This window comes from Dasypus novemcinctus, chromosome 11 (assembly GCF_030445035.2).
Source record: "Dasypus novemcinctus isolate mDasNov1 chromosome 11, mDasNov1.1.hap2, whole genome shotgun sequence".
NCBI classification, from domain to species: domain Eukaryota; kingdom Metazoa; phylum Chordata; class Mammalia; order Cingulata; family Dasypodidae; genus Dasypus; species Dasypus novemcinctus.
The window spans coordinates 62,606,276-62,632,474 of record NC_080683.1 but is presented as its reverse complement, the minus strand read 5'-3'; the positions used below and the strand labels follow the sequence as shown (position 1 = coordinate 62,632,474).

Here is a 26,199-nt window from a genome sequence, read left to right as displayed (position 1 = left end):
GCATCCTTGTCTTGTTCCTAATCTCAACAGAAAGATCTCAGTCTTTCATAATTAAGTATAATGTTAGCTGTGTGTTTTGCACTTATGGCCTTTATCATGCTGAGAATTTTTCCTTCAATTCCTATCTTTTGTATTGTTTTTATCAAGAAAGGATGCTGTATTTTATCAAAGGCCTTTTCTGCATCAATTGATAGAATCATGTGGTTTTTCTTCCTTGATTTATTGATGTGGTATATTATGCTGATTGATTTTCTTGTGTTGAACCATCCTTTCATGCCTACTATAAAACCCTCTCGATCATGATTAATAAATCTTTTAATATGTTGTTGAGGAAGCAGACTTTGCCCAATGGATAGGGCATCTGCCTACCACATTGTAGGTCCGCGGTTCAAACCCTGGGTCCCCTTGACCCGTGTAGAGCTGGCCCATGCATAGTGCTGATGCGCACAAGGAGGGCCATGCCACACAGAGGTGTCCCCCGCTTAGAGGATCCCCAGGTGCAAGGAGTGCGCCCCATAAGGAGAGCTGCCCAGCATGAAAGAAAGTGCAGCCCGCCCAAAAATGGTGCTGCATACACGGAGAGCTGACACAACAAGATGATGCAACAAAAAGAAACACAGCTTCCGAGTGCCGCTGATAATGATAGAAGCATTCACAGAAGAACACACATCGAATGGACGCAGAGAGCAGACAGTGGGGGGAGGGGGGGCGGGGAAGAAATAAATAATAATAAAATAAATCTTTAAAAAAATATGTTGTTGAATTCGATTAACAAGTATTTTGTTGAGGATTTTTACAGCCGTATTCATTGGGGGAATGGGTCTGTAATGTTCTTTTTTTGTATTGTCTTTATTTGGTTATGGAATTAGAGTGATATTGGCTTCATAGAATGACTTTGGTAGTGTTCCTTCTTGTTCAATTTTTTGGAAGAGTTTGAGTAAGATTGGTATTAAATTTTGTTGAATTCTTAGTAGAACTCTACCTTTGAAATCATCTGGTCCTGGGATTTTCATTTTGGGAAGTTGTTTGATGACTGCTTCTATCTCTAATTGCAATTGGTTTGTTGAGGTTTTCTATTTCTGCTAGGGTCATTATAGGCTGTTCGTACGTTCCTAGAAATTTTTCCATTTTGTCTAAATTGTCTATTTTGTTAGCTTACAATTGTTCATAGTATCCTCTTATCTCTTATCTGTGTGGGGTCAGTAATGTCCCTGTTTTCATTTTTATTTTATTTATTGCATCTTCTTTCTTTTTTTCATTGTCAGTCTAGCTAATGGCTTGTCAATTTTGTTAATCTTCTGGAAGAGCCAACTTTTGGTCTTGTTAATTCTCTCTATTGTTTTTTGTTCTCAATTTGTTTTTTTGTTTTTTTTTCCCTCTCTGATCTTTATTTCATTCCTTCTACTTGCTTTGGGAATAGTTTGCTGTTCTTTTTCTAGTTCCTTCAGCTGTGTAGTTAGGCCATTAATTTTAGTTCTTCTTTATTAATATAATCATTGAGGGCTATAAATTTCTCTCTCAGCATTGCCTTTATTGTGTCCCATAGGTTCTAATATGTCATATTCTTGTTTTCATTCATCTTGAGGTATTTATTGATTTCTCTCTCAATTTCTTCTTTGACCCACTGATTAAGAGTGTATTGTTTAATCTTCATATATTTGTGAATTTTCCCTTTTTCTACCTGTAGTTGATTTCCAGCTTTATTCTATTATGATCAGGGAATGTGCTTTGTATAATTTAGATCTTGTTGAATTTATTGGGAAGGATATGTTCTATCCTGGAGAAAGATCCATGAGAAGAATGTATATCCTGCTATTTTGGGGTACAGTGTTCTGTGTATGTCAGTTAGGTTTAATCCATTTATCATATTATTCAGTCTCTCTGTTTCTTTATTGATCCTCTGCCCAGGTGTTCTGTCGAGTGCTGAGAATGGTATATTGAAGTCTCCAACTATTTTTGTAGAGATATCTCTTTCTCCCTTCAGTTTTGCCAGTGTTTGCCTATTTAATTTGGGGCATCCTGCTTGGGTGCATGTACATTCATAATTATTATTTATTCCTGATGAATTGCCTCATTTATTAATAAGTAATGTCCTTCCTTGTCTTTAATAACAATTTTTCTTTTAAATTCAATTCCATCTGATATAAGTATAGCTACTCCGTTTTTTTTTTTTTTGTTACTGCATGCGTGGAATATCTTTTTCCTGCCTTTCACTTTCAATCTGTTGCTATATTTGGATCTAAGATGAGTCTCTTGTATACAGCATGTGGATGGCTCATATTTTCTTATCCATTCCTCTAGTTTATGTCTTTTGATTGGGGAGTTTAATCCATTAATGTTCAATTTATTACAGTTGAAATAAGACAGTTCTTATTTCATCCATTTTGACGTTTGGGTTTTATGTGTCATATTTTATTTTCACTGCCCACTGACATAATCTTCCTTTCTAGACTTTCTTCCAAGTCTTTCAGTCTTGTCTTCTTTACTGGTTGTATCACTTCCTTTAGTATTTCCTGCAAAGCTAGTTGCTTGGTTACAAAATCCTTCTGTTTCTGTTTATCTGTGAATATTCTAAACTTGGTCTCATTTTTGAAAGACAGTCTTGCCGGATATAAGATTTTTGGCTGGCAGTTTTTCACTTTCAGTATCTTAAATATCATACCACTGCCTTCTTGCTTCCATGGTTTCTTTTTTTCTTTTTTTTTTTTTTTTAAAGATTTATTTTTATTTATTTAATTCCCCTCCCCTCCCCCGGTTGTCTGTTTTCTGTGTCTTTTTGCTGCGTCTTGTTGTCTTGTTTCTTTGTCCGCTTCTGTTGTCAGCGGCACGGGAAGTGTGGGCGGCGCCATTCCTCGGCAGGCTGCTCCCTCCTTCGCGCTGGGCGGCTCTCCTTATGGGTGCACTCCTTGCGCGTGCCTCCATGGTTTCTGATGAGAAATTGGCTCTTAATCTTATTGGGTATCCTTTGTATGTTATACATCGCTTTTCTTTTGTTGCTCTCAGAATTCTCTTTTTGTCTTTGACATTTGGCATTCTAATTAGTTTGTATCTTTAGTTGGTGATTCATATTTATTCAGATAAGAGTACATTGTGCTTCTTGTTTTTCTTGGACATCTACGTCCTTCAGAAGGGTTGGGAAATTTTCTACCATTATTTCTTCAGTTATTCCTTCTGTCCCTTTTCCCTTCTCTTCTCCTTCTGTGACATCCACGGCATGTATGTTTTTGTACCCTCTTGCTATGTATAGTAATCCAAGCTGTGCAGACCAAGACTGTAGTTGGCTGGAGAAAGTGATGAACTTCATGCCCCTTCCATCCCTGCTTGGGTGGGGATGGAGCTGCAGGTGTGGGCAGCAAGCTAAGCCTTGCAGTTCAAAACCAACCACAGTTGACCAGATAGACTAATATAACTCTGGCCCCCCTCCTCCTCTGCCAGGGGTGGGGATGGGCCCTCTTGGAATACCCAACAGTTTAATCCATTTGGGCTGAAAGTGCCTGCAGTTTTCCTGAGAGGTTGAGGGACTACTGTTCTTTTTCTCCTTTATAGGGTGAGGATGGAACCCAGGTGCCCAATAAATTAGTCCATGCCAGCCAGAAGCACCTGCAGTTGCCCAGAGAGGCTGAGGAAACACAGCTTCCCTCCTTTCCTTTTGGGGGCCAGGGATGGAGCTACAGGTGTCCTAGTATCCAGTCCATCAGGGTGAAAGTGCCCAGAGAGGCTGAAGGAACACCAGCCCCGTCCTATCCTATGCAGGGAGGGGCTGGAATGGAATCCGCGATGCTCAACAAACCAGTCTGAGGGCTGAAAGCATTTGCAGTTGCCCCGAGAGGCTGAGGAAACACAGCCACCTCCCCCCCACCTCCTATTGCGGGGAGGGGATGGAGTCCCAGGTGTCTGATTATCCAGTTTGTATCAGTTGAAAGGGCCTGCAGTTGCCCGGGGAGGCTGGCAGAGGTCCCTGCATCTTCCTTCCTGCCTGAGTTGGGGCTGGGGCCTAGGCTAGGGCTGCAATCCTATCTGGGTGCAAAGAATCTGGTCCCTAATATCACCGTTAGCCCTGCTTCCCCTCTTATCCCAGGTGGAGTTAAAATGGTGGCTTCTACCCTCTTTCTGGCTTGGATAGGTTCAAAGTTTTAATTGTTCTTAGGATTATACTTTAGCCTGCTGAATTTACTAATCAGTAGCTGAAGTTGTGCTTGACTGTCTGTTCTTCTCCTGTTTTTGGGAAATGGAGCTTCCAACTCCAGCCATGGAATAGCTTCTGAGGCAGCTTGAGCCATCAGTGGAGAATGGGCCACAGCCTCTGTGGCATTGAGTGCTCCACTCATGAATGTTCACTGCAAATGGACAGTGTCCTCCTTACATTCTTTCTAGGATGTTGCAGGATGCCCTTCTGGTCTCCTGGACTCCCCAAACATATGCTTTAGATAGTGCTGGGTGATTACTAACTGCTCTCTAGGATGAACTGACTCATGGAGCTCCTTATTCTGCTGCCATCTTGCCCCTCCTCTCTATGTATATATACTTTTAACAAGTATCCAAGTGATTCTATTCAGGTTCGTTTGAGAAACAGTTCTGTATCTTATTTAACCTGTCATCTTATGGTGGACCTTTTGATTCTTTTAGTTTTTCTGTTGAAAGATATACTTGAATGTACATCCTTATACATTTTTCCTTTCACAGTTGTGCAGTTATATACTTGAAAGGATTCTTGGAGGTAGGATTGTAATGTGTATTGAGAGTATTTTGATGGCAAGTAACTGAAATCTTGAAGTAATTGAATAAAAAAAGAGCTACATTGGCTCAAATAATTAAGACTAGGCTTTGCCTATATCAGGCATAATTGCATCTAGGGGCTCAAATGATACTGGCGAGGCTCTGTGTCTCTCTCCATGTCTTCACATACTTGTCTGCTTGGTTTCATTGTGTATGAAGGCTTTTCCCACATGGGAGGCAAGCTGTAGTACAGCTCAAGAAGAAAGAGAGTTTTTTCTCTGAACATCTATATATTGGTCCCTGGGAAGACTCCAAGGGACCTTATTTAAGTGATATACCCATGGGGAAGTGGTAGAGGGGGCCGGTAACTTATTGGTAGCACTGCCATTTGGAGTGCAAGAGTCGTAGTTCTCCTCCCAAGGAAGAGATGGTAGCAGGCAAAGATAATGTGTTCACCATGCTGGGTTCAAGAGCATATCAGTTTGAAATATTGACTTGTATAATTGCCACCCTTGTTTCCAGAAAGTATTGAACAAATGTACAATTCTATTAACACATGTAGAGGATATACATACTAACTTTTTAAAAATTTTATTTTATTTTTATTTATTTCTCTCCCCTCTCTCCCTTATTCTCCCCCCGTTTTCTGCTCTGTGTCCATCCACTGTGTGTTCTTCTTGGTCTGCTTGCATTTTTGTTAGCGGCCCTGAGAATCTGTGTCTCTTTTTTGTTGCATCATCTTGCTGTGTCAGCTCTCTGTGTGTGTGGCACCGTTCCTGGGCAGTCCACTTTTTTTGTGCAGGGCCGCTCTCCTTGAGGGGTGCACTCCTTGCATGTGGGGCTCCCCTACGTGGGGGATACCCCTGTGTGGCACAGCACTCCTTGTGCACATCAGCACTGCACATGGGCCAGCTCACCACACGGGTCAGGAGGGGGGGTTTGAACCTTGGACCTCCTGTATGGTAGGTGGACGCTCTATCAGTTGAGCCAAATCCGCTTCCCTGCATACTATCTTAAACACTGTATTTTGTCGAGGATTTTAAAAAAGTTAATGAGAGAAAGAATGACTTTTAATTTTTAAAGGACAGTATAACATAATGGTTAAGAGCTCTAACTCTGGGATCAAACTGCATGGGTGTTTCATTGGCTTCATCACTTATTTCCTAAGGGACCTTTTACAGTTTCCTCATTTGTGGTGATGTGTGACTATTAATAATAATAGTATTTAGTTCTTGGTGCTATTCTGAAGATTGAGTTGGATAGTTTGTAAAGAGCTAATGATAAGAGTTTGGCATTTAGTAAAGTAAATGTTTACCACATTTCATTTGTATTTGTGTGAATTGTTAATGAGGCTTAAATTTTTTTCCACTTCTTTTTGAGTTAATTGTATTTTTTATGGTTGTCTGTTCAAATTCTTTCTACATTTTTCTGTTTCGTATTTATCTTTTTCTTATTGATTTATGAGAACTTTTTATCTGTTGTATTATTCTATGTCCCTTAGTTTGAAAAAATACATTTTCACTTTTTCTGATGTTTTCTGTATGGCACAAAGTTTAAGTTTTAAGTAGGTAAAATTATAAATGCCTTTGATTTTCTTTTTTGACTTTTGTGGTGTTTTTAAGATGGTGCTATTTTCACCTCAAAAATATAATATTCATGTGTATTTCTTTAAGTCGTATATTTAAATATATGATCCATCTGAAGTACATTTTGATGAAATGGTAAGATAGTGATGTGTCAAGACCATTCAGCTAGTCCATTTTTCCTTTTGATGGGAAATATTTTTTTTTTCTTATAATAAGTAAACTTTATTCTTCCAGGATGACAAGGCTAACAGTCACAAGTCTGCATACAATACAGTTTTGTGTTGACAATTTACAGTTTGCAGTATTTTAATCATATAGTAGATTTCCTTATGTATCATTTCTTTCTTGATTCTCCTTTTTCCATTAACATTTTGATCTTCCAGTGGTAGTTTTAGATTAATTTAAGTAATATGGTTTTAGCATACAATTTAAAGTCTGGTATTGCGGGTACACCCAATCTCATGGCTATTCTGAGGTTTTCCACTTAGAATTTACTCTCTAGCTTTTGGGTGAACAGGCTATATAATTAACAAGTTAGATGGAGTAGTGTATTAGATCTTATGTGGTGATCAGCACAATAAGCTCTTATTTTTCTCTGCAGAGTGATCTCAGATAGGCTTGTCTTCAGACCTTTATTCTTCTTGGTTGTATGTTTGGCTATGTGGTTTATCTGCCTGCCTAAAATTGTGTTTCTCTGGAAGAAAAAAGACTCTATGTCTTAAGCTTCCCACAACTTAAGGCTCCATACCATAGGGCTATCAATGGTTCTTTAAAATTTCTTCACTTTCTTCAATGTGAACCTTTCATATGAGCCAGATGAGGTTATATTTGGCTAATATTCTCTAGAATTTGAAGAGAATGGTTCTTCTCCTAATCTAGGTGAATTTGCTCTTTATTTCTGGTTTATTTTGTTGGATATTGGGATGATAGGGAGCGGTTTGGGTGAATGTTTCCATACACTTGATAGAATTCCCCTGAGAATTATTTGCATATAATGTGCATTTATTTATTTAGCAGAGGAAAAACTACTTTCCAAGTCATCTGAATGCTTGTTTCTCCAATCCCATATGCTTTATTTTCTTACCAGCTAAGCATTAGAATGTGCAAATCAGAAGATGGAAGACTGTGATTGGAAAATGGTATATTTGAGGTGGTCACTTCTGAGGTTTAATTTTGGATGATGAGAAGGTTTAGGATGTGACCCAGAGAGAGTGAGTGGCTGAAGTAGTGTGAAGAAGAGCACTGGAAATGATGAGTGATGTCAGGAATCTAGCTAGAGAAGATGACTATGAGCCAGGTACTAAAGATTAGAAAGAAGGGAAAGAATGTGGTATATTTGGATGGAGGCTCAGTGGCAAAGAGAGACTGGGCAGGGAGTAGCTATAGTGTCATAAAACAAAGAGTTATCTGTACTGTGTACTCTGTGGACATACAGTACAGCAATATATACTATATATATATTACTAAAAAACATATATATGCACACATGTATGTGTGCATGTGTGTGTGTGTAAAACCTTTGTAGTTAGCATGGCTATTACATAGAATTGGGAGGATTGTTTACTGCATATGTCCAGAGTATGTCATTCTCATCGTAGTTGGTGTGAATGTCACATGTGGAGCTGTGCATTACAGTTTGAATAGCATTGTGGTAGTGTTGGTTCATTGGGAATGCAGAAACAGTCTAGTTTTTGTTACCTTTATTTTATTTAGGTTGTACTTTTTTTGGCATCGTAATTGATAAAATAAATTTTTTAAGTAACAACATTTGACAAGATTCAGTATAGTTTATAATTGATCTAGTATTTGTTGAGTGGCCATTGTATCCAAGTTGCTGTTTCAGGAGTACAGGTATTGCTTAGAGGGCTGAGGAGAAGGCCTCACCTTTGAGACATTTTAATTGTGTAGGGGTAAGGGTGGTGGAGGAGATCTTTAAATAAAACAATAGTCAGAAGAAGTCCTATGATGGCTCAGAGGAGAAATAAATCAAATTTAGTTATGAACTGAAGACATTGTATGGAGGAGTTGGCATTAGATATGGAAATAATTATACAGAAAGAGATTTGTTGGATTTGGCATGAGGGCATTTCAGGTAGGAAATAATACAGAAAAATTAGGTGTTTACATAATCTGCAGATTTAACTTAGCAATACTATTTATTTTCATCCAGAACTTGGATAACAAAGTATAGACTTCTGTGAGCTTTTAAAATAGCAATATGATTCACGATGTCAATTTAGTTGGGCCAGAATTATAGTTGCCATATCTGTTTTTTTTTAGTTAGTTAATTAAAACAGTCCTCTGTAGTTTCCTGTTTCTTCTGCATTTTCATTTGCAAATTGTTTTTGTAAAATTCCAAATCCAAGAATAACTCAAACCACCTAATTGTCTGGCTGTCAGATGTGAGTATTGAAGCATTTCTTTTGCTCTGCTAAATTATGTTCCTTGATCCACAAAAAGTGGAAAATAGTTTAAAAAAATATGGTTTTAATTCACTGGAAGTAAATCAATAAATTTTAATCAGCGAAGTAAGAGAAGGAGATAGGAGTTAATCAGTAAAGCTAATAGGAAGAATCTTGGAAGAGTTGCATGTCTCTTCCACTGCTAGTTTTAAAAAAGGAATATATATGCTTATTGTTGAAATTTTAGAAAGTCTGTAAAATTATAAAATAGAAAAAATTTCGATTATAAACAAGAGATTACCTTTTTCTGTAATTCTTCTTAGTCATTGTTGTGCCTGTATTTATTTACATTTATAATTGATATGAACACAGCTGATGGTTAATATATGGTAATTCTTTATTTTTTCATTTAATTTTAAATCAAGAGCATTTCTCCCTCTCATTGGAAATTTATTATAAATATCATGCGGGACAATATCTCTCTCAAACTTTAATGCACACCTGAATCACTTGGGGATCTTGTTAAAATATAGATTCTGACTTTTTATACCTGAGGTGGGTCTGATATTCTGCTTTTTAGACAAGCGCCCAGGTGATTACCATCTCTGTTGGGCCATGCACCACTCTGACTTAGCAACGGTGTAAGTACTTTACCCTGTTCTTCCTCTACTGTTGGATATTGGAGTTATTCATAATTCATAATTTTTTGCTATTAAAAATAATAATACTTCCTAACTACAGAGTTAGAATCTGCATTTTAACAAAATCTCTAAGTGATTGATCTGTGATATATCTGTATTAGACTTTCTGGTATTTCTATGAGCAAATTCCCAAATATTTTAAATATTTTCACTATACATATTTTTAGATTGTGTTCTAGCACATGGCTGGTTTCAATTAATATTCACTGAATAGATTAGGATGTGCCAGAGTATATGACAGTATTGTTAATGTTCAACATTGTCATTTTAAAAAGTCATACAACTTCTGTTTATGGACACTATGGTATAACAGGGACTATACTGAGTTTCTCGTCTAAAGTAACAATAACAAAATGGACAAAATATTTGAAACAACACTGGTCAAAATATTGGACATTTGGCAATGAAGGATTCCTGAGAGACAGTAAAGGAAAATGAAGTGAACCCTATGATTGTACCAACTTACTGCATAGAGAAAGTTTCCAGGCTGTGGCACAGGGAGGAAGATTCCAGGAAGAACCTGTTAGTCTCTCTGAGTTGAGAAGATGAAATTGATTGCCTAGAGACTCCAAGGCAACTAGAGTTCACAGGGCAGAATATTGGAAAGAAGGAGAACTGTTCAGAAAGAGAACTCTGAAGATCTGCAAAAGGTTTTCTTCCAAGTAATAATCAGTGCATGTGGGTGAGGAAACTAACTGAGGCTAGAGAATACTGTTAGAGGGAACAATCTTTAAAGCACACAAAGGGCTGAAAATAATTCCTTTTCCTATCAGCCAGACTGGTTTTACCTCACTAGCAAGGAATAATTAGCCTTGGATTAAATGTTGCCCTGGTTTTACCTAACAGTTTAATAGCAAGATCCAAAGAGATTAGACTATTTCCAAATAAATTAACTGCATACCAGAAGAAAGCTCAAGAATATTTATAGAAATAGAAACATATACAGCACCCAACAATATAAAATTCAGAATGTCTGGTACCTAATCAAAAATTACCAGGCATGCACGGAAGCAGGGAACGACAATCCATAATGAGGACAGTCAGTTGAAACTAAATAGAAATTATCTTCTGTCTTGTTTTGCAACCTAAGGTATGGTGTGTCCTGGAAAATGATCCAAAGGCATTTGAGAAGATTGCGTGTTTTGTTGTTGGGTTAAGTGTTCTATATATTTCTCTTAGGTCTACTTGGTTTAGAGTATCTCTCAAATCTGGTATTTCCTTATTGATCTTAAGTATATGTGTTCTATTCATTATCAAAAGTCACATATTATAGTCCCCTCTTATTAATGTAGAGCTATCAATTTCTCCCTTCAAATTTGTCAGTATTTGCTTTGTATACTTTGGGACTCTGATGTTAGGTGCATATATATATTTAAGTGTTATGTCTTGTCTTTTTTTTAATTTTCTATTAAAAATTTTTTTAATAGTTTTAAAATTTCATCTTCTTGTTGAATTGACCTCTTTATCAGTATAAATTGATAATGTCTTTGTCCCTTGTAATAGTTTTTGACTTTGTCTATTTTATCTGATATTAATATAACTACCCTAACTTTCTTTGGGTTACTGTTTGCACGGTATATATTTTTCTATCATTTCACTTTCAATCTGATTATGTCTTTGAATTTAAAATGAGTATCTTATAATAGCATATAGTTGGATCATGCTTTTAATCTATTCTGCCAATCTCTGCCTTTTGACTGGAGAGTTTAATCTATTTACATGATACTTTGTATCATACCATAATGAGTCCCTACTCATTTATATGTGGGTATTATTTACATATATTTACCCTGTGGTCACCATGGGGTTGAAATTTAACATTTTAAGTTTATAACAATCACACTTGTTTTGTCATACCATCTTAACTTCAGTATATTGTTTATACATGCGCTGTTCCAATTCCCCTGTGTCCCCTACCTTTTATCTTTGTACATTGTCCAAAACCATAGATTTATCTTCACATTTTATGCATTTGCATTTTAGCACCTATAGGAAATAAAAAATGGAGTAAATTATATTTCTCTACTACTTTTCATTCTTGCTTTGGGATCTGACATGCCATATTCTTCACTAAGTATGTCATTACATTACATTGAGCTTTATACATACTATTCCAAGCATTTTTAATGACTCAGGTGTTGTCTCCCCCCCCTTTTAACTTTTAAACTCATATCAATGACTATCACTTTGAATTTGTTACCTTCACAATAATATATTATAATAGGTGTTAGTGTAAATATTGTCCATCTAACTGCATCCAGTTTGAAATAGTCCTTGTTTTTCCTCTCAATTATTCTATTTAGTAGGGTGCTCTCTGACTTTTTTTTTTAAAGATTTATTTTATTTATTTTTTTCCCTTCCCCCCCACCCCAGTTGTCTGTTCTCTGTGTCCATTTGCTGTGTGTTCTTTTTGTCTGCTTCTTTTGTTGTCAGCGGCACGGGAATCTGTTTCTTTTTGTTGTGTCATCTTGCTGTGTCAACTCTCCGTGTGTGCAGCGCCATTCTTGGGCAGGCTGAACTTCTTTCACACTGGGTGGCTCTCCTTACGCGTGGGGCTCCCCCACACGGGGGGCACCCCTGTGTGGCAGGGCACTCCTTGCGCGCATCAGCGCTGTACATGGGCCAGCTCCACAGGGGTCAAAGAGGCCCGGGGTTTGAACTGCGGTCCTCCCACGTGGTAGACTGACACCCTATCCTCTGGGCCAAGTCTGCTTCCCATGCTTTCTGACTTTGGAAAGTCATTTAACTACTCTATGCCTCTTGGCTCTCAAATTGTGAACAAATCCATTTTAGCTTATAAATACTTGGTGGTCTGGGGATGTTTTAAAATACTATTGAATTGTTAATAAAATTTAAGATTTTAAAATGTGCTTTCTCATTTGTATCTTTAGAGAGAAAATATTCTGTATAGTAATAAAAACAGTCAAATTCTGAGATGCAAAGGGGACAAAAGTATGAGGAATAGTAGTGAGAGATTAAAAAAGGGGGTGATTAGACTCAGAGTTAAGAAACTTTTCTTCTAATCTGTCTGTAGCGCTCACTAGCTGTGTTATTTTGGGCAAATCACCAACTTCTCTGATTTTCAGTTTCCTCTGAAACTTCTTACAGCTGCCTAATAACCACAGTTTGTTTATCCATTCATTGTTTTATGGGCACCTGGGTTGTTTTAAACTTCAGACAATCGTGAATAATGCTGAATGAATGTTGGTGTGCAGATGTCTCTTGCTCTAAGTTCTTCTGGGTATATATCCAGTAGTGTTATTGCAGAGTCACATGGCAGATCTATATGCAGTTTTTTTAGGAACTGTCTTCACAGTGGCTGTACCATTCTAATTCCCACCAACAGTGAATAAGTGTTCCCATCTCTCCACATCCTCTCCAAACTTGTAGATCTCTGTCTTTTTAATGTGGCCATTCCGATAGATGTGAAATGATATCTCATTGTAGTTTTGATTTGCATTTCCCTAATCATGAGTGATGTTAACATTTTTCAATAAATTTTTTTGCCATTTGTATTTCTTCTTTGGACAACTGTTTATTCAAGTCTTTTGCTCATTTTTTAGTTGGGTCATTTGCCTTTCATTGTTGAGTTATAACATCTCTTTATATATCATGTTAAACCCTTACTGGACATGTGGTTTCCAAATATTTTCTTCCATTGAGTCAGCTGCCTTTTCACCGTTTTGCCAAAGTCCTGGGAGGTGTGAAAGTGTTTAATTTTGAGAAGTCCCATTTGTGTATTTTGTTGTTGTTGCGTGTGCTTTGGGTGTAAGTTTCAAGAAACCACCACCTACCACATGGTCTTTAAGAGGTTTCCCTACAGTGAAGTGGATGTGGCTCAAACAGTTGGGCACCCACCTATATGGGAGGTCCCAGGTTTGTTTCCCAGTGCTTCATAAGGAGGATGAGCAAGGCAGGCGAGCTGATAGTATGGGCTGCTTTGGCAAGATGACCCAACAGGGACACAACATAGAAAACAATTAGAGACACAGCAAGCAGAAAGTGGAGGTGGCTCAAGCGATTGGATGCCTCCCTCCCACCTGGGAGTCCCTGAGTTTGGAGTGGGGGAGGGGAGAAATAAATAAATAAATCTTTTAAAAGAAAAAGATGTCTCCCTACATTTTCTTCTAATAGTTTTATGGTCCTGGCTTTTCTATTTAGGTCTTGATCCATATGGAGTTGATTCTTGTATAAGCAGTGAGATAACCTCTTTCATTCTTTTGGTTATAGATATCCAGTTCTTCTAGCACCATTTGTTGAAGAGACAGTTTTGTCCTGTTAACATGGACTTGATAGGTTTGTCAAAAACTACTTGACCATAGAAGTGAGAGTTTATTTCTGGGCTCTCAATTCTTTTCCACTGATCATAGTGTCTTTCTTTATGCCAATACCATGCTGTTTTGACCACTGTGGCTTTGTAATATGTTTCAAGGTCAGGCGGTGGAATTCCTCCCAGGTCTCTTTCTTTTTTAGAAGGCTTTTGGCAAATTACCAATGAATTTAGTAATTGCCTTTTATAATTCTGTAAAGTAGACTGTTGGAAAATTGATTAGTATTACATTGAATCTGTAAATCATTTTGGGTAGGATTGACATCTTCATGATATTTAGTCTTCCAATCCACAAACATGGAATGTCTTTCCATTTGTTTAGGTCTTCACTGATTTCTTTTAACATTGTTTTGTAGTTTTCTTCATATGAGTCCTATACTTCTTTGGTTAAATTAATTCCTAGGTATTTGAGTCTTTTTGTTGCTATGGTAAAAGGAATTTTCCCCCTGATATCCTCCTCAGCTTGTTCAGTACTAGTGTACAAAGACATTGCTGACTTTTGTGTGTTGTCCTTGTATCTTGCCATTTTCCTGAACTCATTAATTAGCTCAGGTATCTTTGTTGTGGACATTTCAGAATTTTCTAAGTGTAGGGTCATGTCATCAGCAAACATTGAGAGTTTTACTTCCTCTTTTCCTGTTTGGATGCCTTTAATTTTTTATTTTCTTGTCTCATTGCTCTAGCTAGAACTTCTAGTACAATGTTGAATAGCAGTGGGGACAGTGGGCATCTTTGCCCTGTTCTCACTCTTAGAGGGAAAGCATTCACCTTTTCCCCATTGAGTACAATGTTGGCTGTGGTTTTTTCATATATGCCTTTTATCATATTGTGGAATTTTCCTTCTATTCCTATTGTTAGAATGTTCTTATCAAGAAAAGATGGTGAATTTTTTTGAATACCTTTTCTGTATCAATTGAGATGATCATGTTGTTTTTCCCTTCAATTTGTTAATATGGTGTATTATGTTGATTGATTTTCTTATATTGAACCAGCCTTGCATACCAGGAATAAATCCCACTTGATTGTGGTATAAAAATTTTTAAAAAAAGTTTTATGTCTTTATTTCTCCCCACCCCCTCATTGTTTGCCTTTGCTGTGTCTATTTATTGTGTGCTTGTATATTTTATTTTAAATTTCAATTTTATTATTTTATTTTTAGGAGGTAGTGGGATCCGAATCCGGGAACTCCAACTGTGGGAGGGAGGAGCCTAATCGTGTGAGCTTCCTTCACTCCCTGCTTTGTTGTGTCTCTGATTATGTTTTCCTCCTATCTCTTGTTATATCATCTCGCCATATAAGGTCATCGTGCCTGCCTGTTTGTCAGCTCGCTGTCTTGCTCGTCTTCTTTAGGAGGCACTGGAAACCAAACCTGGGACCTCCCATGTGGTAGACGGAAGTGCAAGTGCTTGAGCCACATCTGCTTCCCTATAAGTCTTTTAAAAAAAGATTTATTTATTTATTTCTCTCCTCTTCCTCCCCCACCCCGGTTGTCTGTTCTCTGTGTCTATTTGCTGCATCTTCTTTGTCCACATCTGTTGTTAGAGGCACAGGAATCTGTGTTTCTTTTTGTTGTGTCATCTTGTGTCAGTTCTCCGTGTGTGTGGTGCCATTCCTGGGCAGGCTGCACTTTGCGCTGGGCGGCTCTCCTTACAGGGCGCACTCCTTGGACGTGGGGCTCCCCTATATGGGGGACACCCCTACGTGGCAGGGCACTCCTTGCGCACATCAGCACTGCGCATGGGCCAGCTCCACACAGGTAAAGGAGGCCCGGGGTTTGAACCGCGGACCTCCCGTGTGGTAGGCGGACACCCTAACCAGTCCGCTGCCCCCTTTAAGTCTTTTGAAATACTGTTCAATTCTATTTGCAAGTATTTTGTTGTGAATTTTTGTATCTATGTTCATTAGAGAGATTGGTCTGTAATTTTCTTTTCTTGTTGAGTCTTGTACTGCTTTGGTTTAGGGTGATGTTGGTTTCTTAAAATTTGTGGGTAATTTTCCCTCTTCTTCAATTTTTTGGAAAGTTTAAACAGGATTGGTGTTAATTCTTTTTGAAATGATTGGTAGAATTTACTTGTGAAGCCATATGGCCCTGTACTTTTTTGGGAAATTTTTGATGACAGAATCAATCACTTTAAATATGATTGGTTTGTTACATTCTTGTATTTCTTATAGAGTCAGTGTAGGTTATTTGTGTATTTCTAGGAATTGTCCATTTCATCTAGGTTATCTAATTTTGTTGGCATACAATTTCTGATAATATCCTCTTGTGATGCTCTTTATTTCTCTGGGGTCCATCATTTTCTTCCTTTCATTTCTGATTGTATTTATTTGCATCTTTTTTTCCCTTGATTAGTTAGCTTGGGGTTTGTCAGTTATATTGATCTTTTTAATGGACCAGCTTTTGGTGGTGTTGGTATTCTCTATTGCTTTTTCTTTTCAATTTTATTTATATCTGCTCTAATCTTTATTCTTTCTTTCCCTCAGCTTGCTTTTGGATTGGTTTGCTGTTCTTTTTCTGGTTTCTATAGTTGTTCAGTTAGATCTTTATGTTTAGCCCTTTTTTTCTTTTTAAATACAGGCTTTTAGGGCTATATGTTTCCTTCTCAAGACTGGCTTAGTTGGTGTCATGTACGTTTTGATACGTTGTCATTGTTGTTCATTTATCGCAATATGTTTATGATTTCACCTGTGATTTCTTCTTTGACCCATTGATTTTTTTAGGAGTATGTTGTTTAGCCTCTACACATTGATGAATTTACCTCTTTCCTATCTATTATTGGTATCCAGTTTCATCCCATTATGATCTGAAAAGGTGTTTTATATACTTTCAGTCTTTTTATATTGATTGAGAGCTGCATTGTGACCTAACATGGTCTATCCTGGGGAAAGATCCATAGGCACTTGAAAAGACTATATAACCCACTGAGTTTGGATGCAGCATTCTGTATATGTCTGTTAGGTCTAACTTGTTTATCATATTGTTGAAGTTCTCTTTTCTGTATTGATCTTCTGTCTAGTTGTTCTAATGATCTGAGTGGTATGTTGAAGTCTCCAGTGATTATTGTTAAGATGTCTTATCTCCATTTTATTTTACCAGAGAGTGTGTCTCGTATTTTTGGGTACTCCACTTAGGTGCACAGAGATTTATGACTTTTATAGCTTCCTGGTGTGTTATCCCTTTTATTAATATATAATGGCCTTCTGTATCTCATAAATTTTTTTGCCTTTAACGTCTGTTTTGTCCATATTGGTATAGCTACTCCTTCTTTTTTTTGGTTACTGTTTGCATGAAGTATCTTTTTCCTACCTTTCACTTGCAATTGGTTTGTTATCACTGGGTCTAGGCTGAGTCTCTTGTAGGCAGCTTATGGATGGCTCAGGTTTATTTTTTTATCCATCTGTAAGCCTCTATCTTTCGATTTGGGAATTTAATCCATTCACATTTAGTGATGTTACTTTAAATGCATTATTTAATTCCACCATTTTATTCTTTGGCTTTCATATGTAACATCTTTTTTCCCTTTTGGTTATCCTTTTGACTATTCTTTTTCCTATACTCTCCTCCAAGCCTCTTTCTTATATTTTTCTTTCAGGCTTTAAGGCTTCAATTAATATTTCCTGCAACAGTGGATTCTTTTTTAAGGAACTTTCCTAGTTTCTTTTTTTTTGCGAATATTTAGTTTTATTTATTTATTTAAATAAATTTAAAGTATACAAAACACCTTCTCTGAGCATAATGGAATGAAACTGGAAACCAATAATAGACAGGAAAGAGGTAAATTTGCAAATGTGTGGAGGCTAAACAACATACTCCTAAATAATCAGTGGGTCAAAGAATTTATAGAATTGAGTACTTTGAATCATCAGTGTTGATGATTTAGAAAGTAGTCTTTGTTTTCTTTTGTTTTGTAATTATTATTTTTTATTTTTAAGCAAGTTTTAGATTATATAAATACTGCAGAAAAAAATATAAGGGATTCCCATAATCTTCATTCCTTCCGCCTCCCACACTTTACCACCTTAATAACATCCTTTATTAGTGCAGTACATTTCTTAAAATTGAGGAACTCATATTGAAGCATTGCTGTTAACTAGGAGCTACAGTTTGCATTATCGTTAATACTTTGCCCTGCATAATTTTGTAAGTTATGACAAAATATATAATGGCCTTTATCCATTACTGCAAAGTCATGCAGATCAAATTCGATGCCCTGAAAATGCCCCAATATTATACCTATTTTTCTCTCTCCCATCCTTGAGAACCTCTTGTGGCCACTGCCTTTATATCAGTGATAAGAGTTCTTCCTTTTTAGAATAATAGTTTCCTTTAGTCCATTGTTCATGGTACCCATTCTACTTCTAATTGAGAGGGGGCTTAGATCCCATGGGGTAGGTGGATGGAGCTATCTTGACTGCAGTTGCAGACACTCTCTGTTCCTTGGGATGGGTGTGGTCCATCATCATCTCCTTGTTAGTTATCCTGGGTCAGTCCAGTGAACTGGAGAGTAGGTATTGGAACTCTACTGAAATTCAGGGCTTACCTGGCACATGGATGGACCAAAGATTTAAGTCTCTGGGTCACACACTTATCAAGTAAAGTGCTAATTATGGGTTTAAATACACAGAAGAGACATGTGTAAATAAGTCTAACTCTATAACCTATAAATAAGTCTATAAATAAATAAGTCTAACTCTTACACTGGAGAGCATAAATTCCGAAGGAAGACTCATGACAGGGTGCCGAATTCCTGAGTTGTTTGTCCTGCTTATAGTTTCTAGATATTTCTAGAACCCTCAGGAGCGCCACTATTTGAGGCACTGTTTACTGTGGCAATCGATGAGATTCTGCTGAGACTCACCTATGTGTAACCTCTGGAATGACCTCTCGACTTACTTTGAAATCTCTTAGCCATAAAAACTCATTTGTATTTACATTTCCCTCTTTTTGGTTAAGGTCTTTTTCCAGATGCATTGCTACTTGGTGCTTGGTAATAATCCCTTGGTGCCAGGGAGGCTCATCTCCGGGTGTTATGTCCTATGCCGGGGTGGGGCAGTGAAGTAAGGCACTGAAGGACGAGTATTACTTGACCTCACTGATATGAATTAAGCAAATTGAGCAGACTTACAGAGCTAGAGTCTGGAAGATAGGTTTACAGAAAGGGAATAGAAGGTGGTGAGGTGATGCCCCTAAGGACAAAATTTATAAGGTGGAAGGGTGTGGTTGGGCATTTGAGGAGCGTGACAGTGGTACAGTGACATGATTGGGTTTGGCAGTACTTGTCTGTGAGGGGGAGTAGGGTGTGTGTGTGGGGTTGCATTGGATTATCCCTGATACTGGGGCTAGGGTTGGGGGAAGGAGCAGGTCTGTGGTTGAACCCACTTTTTTGTTTTTAATTTCCTCACAGCACTCTCTTTGTTAGCCAGCAGATGGTGCTCTTCAGCAGCGCCTCTCAGTTCAGAACCTGGTCTGCGTGTATTTCCTGCAACTTGAACAGAAACAGTATGGCAGAGGCTCCTGCCTAGAGGCTATTCAGAGCCTTGCAGTTCATACTTTCTCAGATACTGTTCTCCTACCTTTGCAGGCAGTCCCCTCCGTTTTCCCAGCTAGGAAATAATCCCACTCCCCTCCTCTGCACCTTCAATAGTCAGTTTTGGTTAATGGAGAGGGTGTTTGAGAGGCTTGGTTTCCATGCTGACTCTCAGGGTGTAGGGTGGCACCGTGTGGGAGCACGGCGACAGCAAGGGTCGGCTCGTCTCCAGGCGCCGGTGCGAGTCGGACCCGGGTGGCAGGAACGGGCGTTAAGGCCCTCCGCTTGGGGTTCGGGCGTACTGCCCACCCCTCTGCCCAGCTGCACCCGCTTCCCCGTCGGTGGCCCAACCCCGCCTCTCCCCCCGAGGGCCACTGCCGCGCCATGACAGCCCCGCCTCGCTGCCGCCGAGAACCCTGGCTACCCCGTCTTCTGCCCGCAACCAGTGATGCACCCCTGCACGAACCTATCAGCCGTCTGCTGCCCCCCGGCCACGCCCCCTGCTCCTCCCCCGTCTTCGCCCTATATTAACCGCTGTACTTCCTGAATAAATCAGACTTGCGCACAGATCCTGGTCTCCTCGGTAGTCTTCCTACCGCGCGTCCTCCGCACCTTGCCCGCCCCGGAGCGCCTTCTCGGAAGGCCCCTCCGTGTGTTGCAGCCCTCCACCCGAGCCCACACCGCCCCTGCAGCGGCCCTCCGGGCGAGGCAAACAATGTTTTGGCCCTACCTGTTCTCAAAGTTCTCAGGGGACACAGCCGACTAAATTGCTTGGCCAAAAGCTTAATCAGCCTTTGGCTGTGTTCCTTTCTTTCCCATTTCCTGGAGAGGTGGATTTCTAGGGCCCCCATGTTCATAGGTGCTGGCCAGAGGGCTAGGAATCCAAAACTGCTCAGAGTGTGGGGCAAGGATACCTGCAGCTTAGCTTCCATCCACGTTCTTTCTGTTGAGATTTTTTCTTGTGCCCCTCTCTCTTCTGGGTGGTGTCTAGCCCTTCTTCTGTTTATTTATTTCTCTCCTCTCCCTCCCATCTGCTGTCTGTGCCCATTTGCTGTGTGTTCTTCTTTGTCCACTTGCATTCTTGTCAGCCGGCACCAGGAATCTGTGTTGCTTTTTGTTGTGTCATCTTGCTGTGTTAGCTGAGTCAACATCACTCCTGGGTAGGCTGTGCTTTTTGCTGCGTGGGGTATCTCTCATTTGAGGGGTGCACTCCTTGTGCATGGGGCTCCCCTACCAAGGGGACACCCCTCTGTGGCATGGCACTCTTTGCACGCATCAGTGCTGTGCATGGGCCAGCTCGCCACACGGGGCAGGAGGCCCTGGGTTTGAACCCTGGACCTCCTGTGTGGTAGGTGAACACTATTAGTTGAACCGAATCCACTTCCCCAGCCCTTTTTCTAGTGGCCTAAAACCCTAGAATATTTTTCCCCCCGCTGTTTCAGCTTGTCCTATTGCTTTTTTTCTGGGAGAGAAGCGAGTCCTATATCTCTCTTAATGTGTCAACTTTCTAGAAGTCCTCACTGAGTGTTTTTTTCCCCTTTGTTTCTTTTTTAATTTTAATTTTTTTTTCCTCATTGAGCTTTTTCTCCCCCACCCTGCTGTTTTTGCTGTCTGTGTTGATTCGCTTTGTGATCTTCTGTATCTTTTTCTCTTTTTGTCTTCTCATTTTTTCTCCTCTAGGATTCACCAGCATTCAATCCTGGGGACGTCAGATGTGGAGAGAGTTTCCCTGTCATCTGTGCCACTTAAGTTCCTGGTTTCTGCTATACTTCTTGACTCTCCCCTTCTTCTCTCTTTTGTTGTGTCATCATCTTGCTGCATGACTCACTTGCACAGGCACTCTGCGGACACTTGTGTGCACACTTGGCTTGCTGCGTGGGCACTCGGCTTGCCATGCGAGCACTCACATGGGCTCACCGTGTGGGCAGTTGACCTGCCAACTGGGCACTGGCTTGCCACACAGGCATGTTTTCTCTTTTTCTTTTTTTTTTAACAGGAGGCCCCAGGGATTGAACCCAGGTCCTCCCATATGGTAGGCAGAAGCCCTATCACTTGAACCCCATCTGCTTCCCTCATTGAGTTTTAATATATCTTTGGTCAAGTGATTTTTAACAAGGCTGTCAAGCCCACCCAGCTGGGACAAAACAGTCTGTTCAACAAATGGTGCTGGGAGAAATGGATAGCCATATCCAAAAGAAAGGAAAAAAACCTCTATCTCACACCTTACACAAAAATTAACTCAAAATGGATCAGAGGCCTAAATGTCAAAACAACCATCGTAGAACTCCTAGAGAAAAATGTAGGAAAACATCTTTAAGATCTAGTGGTAGGTGGTAGTTTCTTAAACCTTATACCCAAAGCACGAGCTATGAAACAAAAATAGATAAATGGCACCTCCTTAATATTAATACTTTCGTCCCTCAAAGGACTTTGTCAAAAGGGTGAAAAGGCATCTGACTCAATGGGAGCAAATATTTGCCAATCACATATTCAATAAGGGTTTAATATCCATGATATGTAAAGAGATCATACAACTTGTGGACGGACTTGGCCCAGTGGTTAGGGCGTCCGTCTACTACATGGGAGGTCCGTGGTTCAATCCACGGGCCTCCTTGACCCGTGTGGAGCTGGCCCATGTGCAGTGCTGATGGGCGCAAGGAGTGCCGTGCCACGCAGGAGTGTCCCCTGCGTAAGGGAGCCCCACATGCAAGGAGTGTGCCCCATAAGCAGAGCCGCCCAGCGCGAAAGAAAGTGCAGCCTGCCCAGGAATGGTGCTGCACACACGGAGAGCTGACGCAGCAAGATGACACAACAAAAAAAGAAACACAGATTCCCATGCCGCTGACAACAACAGAAGCGGACAAAGAAGAAGACGCAGCACATAGACACAGAGACCAGACAACCGGGGTGGAGATGGGGAGGGGAGAGAAATAAATAAATAAATAAATCTTAAAAAAAAAAAAAGAAATCATACAACTTGACAATAAAAAGGCAAAGTATCTGATTAAAAAATGGACTATAGACTTGAAAAGACATTTGTCTAAAGAAGAAATACAAATAGTAAAGAAATACATGAAAAAATGTTCACCATCACTAGTGATTAGAGAAGTGCAAATGAAAACTACAGTGAGATATCATTTCACACCTATTAGACTGGCTACTATTAAAGAGACAGAAAACTGTAAAAATGTTGGAGAGAATGTAGAAAAAGAGGAACACTTGTTCACTTGAGGAATGTAGAATGGTGCAGTCACTGTGGAAGACTGTTTGTGTTTCTAAGATAGTTGAATATAGACTTGCCACAGGACCTGGCAATACCATTGCTAAGTATATATCCAAAAGATCTGAGAGCAGTGACATGAATAGACATCTGCACACTGATGTTCATAGTAGCATTATTCACAGTTGCTAAAAGTTGGAAACAACCCAGTTGTCTATCAACCAATGAATGGATAAACAAATTGTGTAAAACAAATTGTGTATTCCACTTGATGGAATATTATGGAGATCGAAGAAGAAATAAAGTCTTGAAGCCTATGACAACATGGATGAACCTGGAGGACATCATGATGAATGAAGCAAGCCAGACACCAAAGGACAAATACTGTGTGTTTGTGCTATTATGAACTAATATATTATGTAAACTCAACGAGTTAATAATTAGACTATAGGTCACCAGAAAACAGAAGGAGGGTAGAGAATGGAAAGCTAATGGTTAATCTGTGCATAATTCACTATAAAGTTGTTTGTAAATCTTCGGAAATAAATGGAAATGGTGAGAGTACATCATGTTATTTATGACTAAGTATAGCTATTATATGGGTATGTTAGTGGTTGATAGGGAAAGCCTACATTAATAGAAGGAAAGCTAAAAAATGTAATGTGGCTGTTTAACATAGTGAATCTCATGTAAAACAAGAATATGGGTGATATTGCATATATAAGACTATTTTCACAAAATATAGATACAATTATGCTCGAGAGAAGGAAACAGAATAACAGCTATGTTTGGCAGGGGAAGCATAGAGAGATTGAGTGGTGATGAAGTTTTTTTTTTAAGTTTTATTATTATTACTGGTATAATGAAAATGCTCCTAAAATGATTAAATGACAAATGCACAACTATGTGATTATACCAAATACCTTTGTATGCTTTGGATAGATTTATGTTTCATTAATATGTATCAGTAAAATTGATTTGTTTTACTTCACTTTCAATCTATGATTAAAACTATAATTCTTGAGGACAACTAGCAAGATGGTGGTGGAGTAAAGAGCTCCTAAAGACAGCTCCTGCTACAGGGCACTTAGGAAACACTCAGGGCTATCTGGAGCTAGCTCAAGCACCTGTTTGGGGGCTCCAGGAGACCAGAAGAGCATCCTGCAACAACCTGGAAGGAATGGAAGGAGAAGACTGCCCATCTGCAGAGAAGATTCGTAAGTAGAGTGCTCCACGTCCTGGAGGCTGAAGCCCATTCTTCATGGAGGCACAGGCCACCTTGGGAGCTGTTCTGTGACTAGAATTGAAAGCTCAACTTCCCAAAAACTGGGGAGGAAGTTGGACACCAACTAAAGCTACTGATGAATAAATTCAGTGGGCTAAAGTATAATCCTAAGAACAGCTAAAGTTTGAACCTGTCCAAGTCAGAAAGAGGCCAGTAGTCAACATCTTAACTCCGTGCCTGGCACAAGGGGAAGCAGGGCAAACTGAAAATCACAGTGCTAGTAGGGACTGGCTTCTTTCCATCCAGATGAGAATGCATCTCTAGCCTAAACCCCAACCCCACCTCCAGCAGGGAGGAAGCTGGGGGGCATGCACCAGCCTCTCCAGGAAATTACCGGCCAAGCTGCAGAGGCCGATGATTATACTATTTTGATTGTTCAAGCTGCCCCAGGAACTGTTCTGTGGCTGGAATTGGCAACCCCATTTCCAAAATACAAGGGAGGAGAAGACGGTTGGCCACTGATTTTGGCTACTGATTAATAGACTCAGCTGGCTAAGGTATAAACATAGGAGCAACTAGGATATGACTCTATCCAAGCTGGAAAGGGGCTGGTAGCCCTCATTTTAACTTTGTTCCCAGCATGAGGGGAAGCCAGGCTGATCGAAAATCACAGTGATGGTAGGAACTGGTTTCTTTCACTGAGATTGGTCTGCAGTCCTGGGCTAGGCTTCAGCCCCACCTCTGACATGGAGGAGCCTGGAGCCTATCCAGGTGACTGCAGGTACCTTTGGCTGACACAGAATGAATAATCATAAGTCTACCAGGGCAACTGGAGTCATCTTGGACCCGCACTTCCTAGATTTCTGCCCATACCTACAGCTCCATCGACACCCCAGACAGGGCAGAAAGGGGTGTGAAGCTTCATCAGTTTCTCTGGGCAATCACAGTCCATGCCTACACAACTTGGGTTATTCCATACAGCTGTGACTCTGTCCCTACCTCTGGCAAATGAGAAAGTTGGGAGATGTTCTTCTGTGATCGCTTCTATCCTTATCAGGTGGCACCAGGAATCTGTGTCTCTTTATGGTGCGTCATCTTGTGTCAGCTCTCTATGTGTGTGGTGGCCATTCTTGGGCAGGCTGCACTTTCTTACACGCTGGGTGGCTCTCCTTACAGGGCACACTCCTTGTGTGTGGGGCTCCCTTACGCAGGGGACATCCCTGCATGGCAGGGCACTCCTTGCATGCATCAGCACTGCGCATGGGCCAGCTCCACATGGGTCGAGGAGGCTCAGGTTTTGAATCGCAGACCTCCCATGTGGTAGGCGGACGCCTTATCCATTGGGCCAAGTCCGCTTCCCTCTGATGGGTTTACTGCAGATATCTAGAGTTCTTTCCTTGTCCAGATGTCTATTTCTGGTTCTCTATTCTGGGAACTGTAACTGCCTTGGACTTGGTAAACAACATTTTCCGTCTTTACAACTCAGGGAGACTGCTGGGCTTCACTTGGGATCCCCTTGCCTGAACCTCAGCCTAGAATCTCTTCATGCAATAAACTAGGGCAATTGTAACTCTCACCTGTTTGTTTCTTACTTCCCAGGAGTCACTATTCTTTGTTGTTTGATGTCCATTGTCTTAAAAATCATTGTTTTTTATATTCTGTCCACTTCTTTGGTTCTTCAGGCAAGTGGGTAAATCCACTTCCTGTTACTTCATTTAGGTCAGAAGTAAAAGTCTGTTTTCCTTCTTAACAAAGTTTTAAGATTAGATATTTAATGTTTACTTTTCTGTAGCCAATGCAATGATGCCAGCTTTGGGGGATGGGATATTATTATGGTGGGAGGATTATTGGAAAGAGCTCAGCTGAGGTCTTGGGTCTTTGTTAGAACTGCTGGGTTTTGTTCTCTTGTAAGAGCTTTTATTGCATGTCTTTTGTTCCAGTAATGCATCAGATTGTTTCTCCTATTTTGTGTGGAGTCCTGTAGCCTTCACTTCAGGCAGAAAGAATATTTAGCTGTTTTTATTACACCTCAGTCAGAAGATGAGGACGAGGGTGGTTGGGGTGTGGTGGAGGATAGGAAATAAGGATAATAATTGAGTTATTGTTGTCTCTATTTGTGTGTAATAATGAAAAATTATCAGTAATTTTTCATTTTGCTAGTAGGTCTTCTGGGGGTTTAGTGGGCTTTGAGCTGAGTCCTGCTGAGCCTTTTTGCTTTACCAAAATCTTTGGTAGTTTCCTTGGCTGTCAATTTTTAAAGTTCATTTGTTTGGTTGTTCTTTTTTCACTTCTTTTTCTTCCTGATTATAAATTCTCTCTTTTTTTTTTTTTTTTTGATTTTTTAATGTTTAAAGAAAAATCCTGGTTTTGCTCATTTTATCAGGTACTTTGGAAGGCAAGTTCTGTGATATCTACTATCTGAATGTGGACATCCACTTTAATTTCCAACCTCTCATTTTTTAAAAGAATAATTCTTTGAAACTTGTTTTTG

At 39.6% G+C, this 26,199-nt stretch overlaps 1 protein-coding gene across 6 annotated transcripts in view; it reads left to right on the top strand.

The window, feature by feature from the left end:
• Nucleotides 1-26,199, top strand: part of RNGTT (RNA guanylyltransferase and 5'-phosphatase) — a 355,704-nt gene that overhangs the window by 100,718 nt on the left and 228,787 nt on the right. The window lies entirely within an intron of this gene.